Raw genomic sequence first — 7,500 nt, 5'->3', positions numbered from 1 at the left:
CGCTGCGCCTACTAGGGCCGATTTCTTCGGACTCCGATCAGAAAATATACCGATGCATGTCGTTAACACCTAGTCCGCCTCGTCCGATCTATCTATACAGTCTCGACGCACCCAACACTCTTTCAAAGTCGGATTACTCGGACTCAATCTGAAAATGGACCGATGCATGACGTCAACACTTAGCCCGCCTCGTCTGATCGATCTAAGCCATCTCGACCCACCCAACACGCCTTCCAAGTCGGATCACTCGGACTTCGATCTGAAAATCTCCGGACTCATTTTTATGAATATCCCCAGTCAGTAAGAACGTTATTTCGCCAATATATACCAACAATAAACCATATTCCAATAGCTGAACCAAAAATATAATTCCCGATCCAAACGTTCTGCATCGCCCAACGCGACCACCTTCCCTATATATGTCAGGAGAGCACAGGGTTCCCCTCCAGACAACACTTACGCTCTATCCCCGACTCTCGGTCGATCGATAGGCCAGGTCAGCGGTGTCTGTTTCGGCCGAAGCTCGGACTTTGGTCAAAATGTTCCGATACAAAATTTGAACCAAGATAGATACAGATATGATTCCTTCTTAAATATACGTTGATTATCGAACAGAATATGGTAAATATTTTGCGATGACCGAGGATTTCATGAATTTTTTTTTTTTTTCGAAAAAATTTTCTGTTATCGGAATTTCCTCAAATTTCATTTGGTTGCCTCCTAATGCATATTAAAAACGATAATCAACAATCAGAATCATTATTTATCATTTATTTCAATTTTTATAATGAAAAACGTTCACGTCCTTTCGCGCCTCTCGATCGTCGTTTACGTGATGCATCGGTCAGCCCTAGTTTACGTGGTGCATCGGTAAGATCGAGTTCACGTTCTGCATCGGTCTGCCCGAGTTTACGTGGTGCATCGGTAAGATCGAGATTACGTGCTGCATCGGTAAGATCGAGTTCACGTTCTGCATCGGTCTGCCTGAGTTTACGTGGTGCATCGGTATGATCGAGTTTACGTTCTGCATCGGTCTGCCCTAGTTTACGTGGTGCATCGGTGAGATCGAGTTTACGTTCTGCATCGGTGTGATCTAGTTTACGTTGTGCATCGGTAAGATCGAGATTACGTGGTGCATCGGTAAGATCGAGTTTACGTGGTGCATCGGTTCAGCCCTAGTTTACGTTGTGCATCGGTCTGGACTTAGCGATATATTTTCGACGTGAAAATGTTCCGATACAACTTTTGAACCAGGATAGTTAGAGAGATGATTTTTTCTGGGATGTACGTTGATTGGGGAATGGATTGTGGGAAATAACTTGCCATGACCGAGGTGTCCTCGAATTTTTTTTTTTTTCGAAAAAAATTTTCTGATTTTGGAATTCTCTCAAATTTGATTTGGTTGCCTCCTAATGTGTTCTAAAAGAGTAAATCAGTAATCAGAATCGAAAAATATTTTTCGGATTTTTTTTTTTTTTGAAAAAATTTTTCTGATTTTGGAATTTCCTCAAATTTGATTTGGTTGCCTTCTAATGTGTTTTTAAAGCGTAAATCAGTAATCAGAATCAATATTCATTGTCGACTTTAATTTTTATAAGGAAAAATGTTCACGTCCTTAAACGCCTCCCCATCATCAGCCCGAGTCCAAGTCGATGTCAGTCCCGAGCGGACGGTGTCAGATACTACCTATCGCCCCGGTCTGGACTTGGCGAGGTATTTCGACGTGAAATGTTCCGATACAACTTTTGAACCAGGATAGTTAGAGAGATGATTTCTTCTATGTTGTACGTTGATTGTGGAATGGATTGTGGGAAATAACTTGCCATGACCCAGGTAATCTTGAATTTTTTTTTTTTTTGAAAAAAATTTTCTGATCTTGAAATTTCCTCAAATCTGATTGCGTTGCCTTCTAATGTGTTCTAAAAGAGTAAATCAGTAATCAGAATCAATATTCATTGTCGACTTTAATTTTTATAAGGAAAAATGTTCACGTCCTTAAACGCCTCTCCATCGTTACCCCGATTCCAAGACGATGTTAGACCGGAGCGGACGGTGTCAGATGCGACCGATCTCCCCGGTCTGGACTTAGCGAGATATTCCGACGTGAAATGTTCCGATACAAAAATTTAACTGTGATAGTTAGAGAGATGGTTCCTTTTGTGATGTACGTTGATTGTGTAATAGAATATGGAAATAAACTTGAGATGACCGAGGTCTTCTGGGATTTTTTTTTTTTTTCGAAAAATATTTTTCGATTTCGGAAATCCCTCAAATTTCATTGAGATATGTCCTAATGTGTTCTTAAAGCTTAAATCAACAATCAGAATTAATATCCAAAAGTTATTTCATTTTTTATAAGGAAAAACGTTCACGTCCTTTCCGCTCCCAAAAGTGAGATATCATAGAAGATATCGCAATATTTGTTGTTTACGGCCATACCACGCTGAAATTGCCAGTTCTCGTCAGAACACTGAAGCCAAGCAGCGTCGGGCGCGGTTAGTACTTGGATGGGTGACCGCTTGGGAACACCGCGTGCTGTAAGCTTTTTTTTTACGTTCTGCATCGGTCTGCCGAGATAACGTGGTGCATCGGTATGATCGAGTTTACGTTCTGCATCGGTAAGATCGAGTTTACGTTCTGCATCGGTAAGATCGAGATTACGTGATGCATCGGTAAGATTGAGATTACGTGGTGCATCGGTAAGATCGAATTCACGTTCTGCATCGGTAAGATCCAATTCACGTTCTGCATCGGTAAGATCCAGTTCACGTGGTGCATCGGTAAGATCGAGATTACGTGGTGCATCGGTAAGATTGAGATTACGTGGTGCATCGGTAAGATCGAATTCACGTTCTGCATCGGTAAGATCCAATTCACGTTCTGCATCGGTAAGATCCAGTTCACGTGGTGCATCGGTAAGATCGAGATTACGTGGTGCATCGGTAAGATCGAATTCACGTTCTGCATCGGTAAGATCCAGTTCACGTGGTGCATCGGTAAGATTGAGATTACGTGGTGCATCGGTAAGATCGAGTTTACGTGGTGCATCGGTAAGATATACTTTACGTTCTGCATCGGTAAGATCCAGTTCACGTGGTGCATCGGTAAGATGGAGATTACGTGGTGCATCGGTAAGATCGAGATTACGTGGTGCATCGGTAAGATCTACTTTACGTTCTGCATCGGTAAGATCCAGTTCACGTGGTGCATCGGTAAGATTGAGATTACGTGGTGCATCGGTAAGATCGAGTTTACGTGGTGCATCGGTTCAGCCCTAGTTTACGTTGTGCATCGGTCTGGACTTAGCGATATATTTTCGACGTGAAAATGTTCCGATACAACTTTTGAACCAGGATAGTTAGAGAGATGATTTTTTCTGGGATGTACGTTGATTGGGGAATGGATTGTGGGAAATAACTTGCCATGACCGAGGTGTCCTCGAATTTTTTTTTTTTTTGAAAAAAATTTTCTGATTTTGGAATTTTCTCAAATTTGATTTGGTTGCCTCCTAATGTGTTCTAAAAGAGTAAATCAGTAATCAGAATCGAAAAATATTTTTCGGATTTTTTTTTTTTTTGAAAAAATTTTTCTGATCGTGGAATTTCCTCAAATTCGATTTGGTTGCCTTCTAATGTGTTTTTAAAACGTAAATCGGTAATCAGAATCAATATTCATTGTCGACTTTAATTTTTATAAGGAAAAATGTTCACGTCCTTAAACGCCTCCCCATCATCAGCCCGAGTCCAAGTCGATGTCAGTCCCGAGCGGACGGTGTCAGATACTACCTATCGCCGAGGTCTGGACTTGGCGAGATATTACGACGTGAAATGTTCCGATACAACTTTTGAACCAGGATAGTTAGAGAGATGATTTCTTCTATGTTATACGTTGATTGTGGAATGAAATACGGAAAATAACTCGCCATGACCGAGGTGATTACGATTTTTTTTTTTTTTCGAAAAAAATTTTCTGATCGTGGAATTTTCTCAAATTTGATTTGGTTGCCTCCTTATATGTTCTAATAGCGATAATCAACAATCAGAATCAAAATCCATGATCGGGTTTGATTTTTATAAGGAATAATGTTCACGTCCTTTTTTTCAACCCCGACTCATTGACGATGTTAGAACCGAGCCGGCGGTGTCAGATACGACCGATCGCCCCGGTCCCGATCGTCATTTACGTTGTGCATCGGTCTGCCCGAGATTACGTGGTGCATCGGTATGATCGAGTTTACGTGGTGCATCGGTAAGATCCAATTCACGTTCTGCATCGGTAAGATCGAGTTTACGTGGTGCATCGGTAAGATCCAATTCACGTTCTGCATCGGTAAGATCCAGTTCACGTGGTGCATCGGTAAGATGGAGATTACGTGGTGCATCGGTAAGATCGAGATTACGTGGTGCATCGGTAAGATCTACTTTACGTTCTGCATCGGTAAGATCCAGTTCACGTGGTGCATCGGTAAGATTGAGATTACGTGGTGCATCGGTAAGATCGAGTTTACGTGGTGCATCGGTTCAGCCCTAGTTTACGTTGTGCATCGGTCTGGACTTAGCGATATATTTTCGACGTGAAAATGTTCCGATACAACTTTTGAACCAGGATAGTTAGAGAGATGATTTTTTCTGGGATGTACGTTGATTGGGGAATGGATTGTGGGAAATAACTTGCCATGACCGAGGTGTCCTCGAATTTTTTTTTTTTTCGAAAAAAATTTTCTGATTTTGGAATTTTCTCAAATTTGATTTGGTTGCCTCCTAATGTGTTCTAAAAGAGTAAATCAGTAATCAGAATCGAAAAATATTTTTCGGATTTTTTTTTTTTTTGAAAAAATTTTTCTGATCGTGGAATTTCCTCAAATTCGATTTGGTTGCCTTCTAATGTGTTTTTAAAACGTAAATCGGTAATCAGAATCAATATTCATTGTCGACTTTAATTTTTATAAGGAAAAATGTTCACGTCCTTAAACGCCTCCCCATCATCAGCCCGAGTCCAAGTCGATGTCAGTCCCGAGCGGACGGTGTCAGATACTACCTATCGCCGAGGTCTGGACTTGGCGAGATATTACGACGTGAAATGTTCCGATACAACTTTTGAACCAGGATAGTTAGAGAGATGATTTTTTCTGGGATGTACGTTGATTGGGGAATGGATTGTGGGAAATAACTTGCCATGACCGAGGTGTCCTCGAATTTTTTTTTTTTTCGAAAAAAATTTTCTGATTTTGGAATTCTCTCAAATTTGATTTGGTTGCCTCCTAATGTGTTCTAAAAGAGTAAATCAGTAATCAGAATCGAAAAATATTTTTCGGATTTTTTTTTTTTTCGAAAAAATTTTTCTGATTTTGGAATTTCCTCAAATTTGATTTGGTTGCCTTCTAATGTGTTTTTAAAGCGTAAATCAGTAATCAGAATCAATATTCATTGTCGACTTTAATTTTTATAAGGAAAAATGTTCACGTCCTTAAACGCCTCCCCATCATCAGCCCGAGTCCAAGTCGATGTCAGTCCCGAGCGGACGGTGTCAGATACTACCTATCGCCCCGGTCTGGACTTGGCGAGGTATTTCGACGTGAAATGTTCCGATACAACTTTTGAACCAGGATAGTTAGAGAGATGATTTCTTCTATGTTGTACGTTGATTGTGGAATGGATTGTGGGAAATAACTTGCCATGACCCAGGTAATCTTGAATTTTTTTTTTTTTCGAAAAAAATTTTCTGATCTTGAAATTTCCTCAAATCTGATTGCGTTGCCTTCTAATGTGTTCTAAAAGAGTAAATCAGTAATCAGAATCAATATTCATTGTCGACTTTAATTTTTATAAGGAAAAATGTTCACGTCCTTAAACGCCTCTCCATCGTTACCCCGATTCCAAGACGATGTTAGACCGGAGCGGACGGTGTCAGATGCGACCGATCTCCCCGGTCTGGACTTAGCGAGATATTCCGACGTGAAATGTTCCGATACAAAAATTTAACTGTGATAGTTAGAGAGATGGTTCCTTTTGTGATGTACGTTGATTGTGTAATAGAATATGGAAATAAACTTGAGATGACCGAGGTCTTCTGGGATTTTTTTTTTTTTTCGAAAAATATTTTTCGATTTCGGAAATCCCTCAAATTTCATTGAGATATGTCCTAATGTGTTCTTAAAGCTTAAATCAACAATCAGAATTAATATCCAAAAGTTATTTCATTTTTTATAAGGAAAAACGTTCACGTCCTTTCCGCTCCCAAAAGTGAGATATCATAGAAGATATCGCAATATTTGTTGTTTACGGCCATACCACGCTGAAATTGCCAGTTCTCGTCAGAACACTGAAGCCAAGCAGCGTCGGGCGCGGTTAGTACTTGGATGGGTGACCGCTTGGGAACACCGCGTGCTGTAAGCTTTTTTTTTACGTTCTGCATCGGTCTGCCGAGATAACGTGGTGCATCGGTATGATCGAGTTTACGTTCTGCATCGGTAAGATCGAGTTTACGTTCTGCATCGGTAAGATCGAGATTACGTGATGCATCGGTAAGATTGAGATTACGTGGTGCATCGGTAAGATCGAATTCACGTTCTGCATCGGTAAGATCCAATTCACGTTCTGCATCGGTAAGATCCAGTTCACGTGGTGCATCGGTAAGATCGAGATTACGTGGTGCATCGGTAAGATCGAGATTACGTGGTGCATCGGTAAGATCGAATTCACGTTCTGCATCGGTAAGATCCAATTCACGTTCTGCATCGGTAAGATCCAGTTCACGTGGTGCATCGGTAAGATCGAGATTACGTGGTGCATCGGTAAGATCGAATTCACGTTCTGCATCGGTAAGATCCAGTTCACGTGGTGCATCGGTAAGATTGAGATTACGTGGTGCATCGGTAAGATCGAGTTTACGTGGTGCATCGGTAAGATCTACTTTACGTTCTGCATCGGTAAGATCCAGTTCACGTGGTGCATCGGTAAGATGGAGATTACGTGGTGCATCGGTAAGATCGAGATTACGTGGTGCATCGGTAAGATCTACTTTACGTTCTGCATCGGTAAGATCCAGTTCACGTGGTGCATCGGTAAGATTGAGATTACGTGGTGCATCGGTAAGATCGAGTTTACGTGGTGCATCGGTTCAGCCCTAGTTTACGTTGTGCATCGGTCTGGACTTAGCGATATATTTTCGACGTGAAAATGTTCCGATACAACTTTTGAACCAGGATAGTTAGAGAGATGATTTTTTCTGGGATGTACGTTGATTGGGGAATGGATTGTGGGAAATAACTTGCCATGACCGAGGTGTCCTCGAATTTTTTTTTTTTTCGAAAAAAATTTTCTGATTTTGGAATTTTCTCAAATTTGATTTGGTTGCCTCCTAATGTGTTTTTAAAGCGTAAATCAGTAATCAGAATCGAAAAATATTTTTCGGTTTTTTTTTTTTTTCGAAAAAAATTTTCTGATCGTGGAATTTCCTCAAATTCGATTTGGTTGCCTTCTAATGTGTTTTTAAAACGTA

General features: G+C 40.7%; 2 non-coding genes across 2 annotated transcripts; both read left to right on the top strand.

Moving 5' to 3' along the window:
- Positions 1-2,425: 2,425 nt before the first annotated feature.
- On the top strand, positions 2,426-2,544 carry LOC123688299. The gene has a single exon (XR_006749827.1). It is a non-coding gene; the product is annotated as a 5S ribosomal RNA (ribosomal RNA).
- A 3,732-nt stretch (positions 2,545-6,276) lies between these two features.
- LOC123688288 lies at positions 6,277-6,395 on the top strand. Its single transcript, XR_006749816.1, has one exon. It is a non-coding gene; the product is annotated as a 5S ribosomal RNA (ribosomal RNA).
- The last annotated feature ends 1,105 nt before the right edge of the window (positions 6,396-7,500 follow it).

Source organism: Harmonia axyridis, chromosome X (assembly GCF_914767665.1).
Source record: "Harmonia axyridis chromosome X, icHarAxyr1.1, whole genome shotgun sequence".
Classification (NCBI taxonomy): Eukaryota; Metazoa; Arthropoda; class Insecta; order Coleoptera; family Coccinellidae; genus Harmonia; species Harmonia axyridis.
This window is presented reverse-complemented; position numbering and strand designations above follow the sequence as displayed.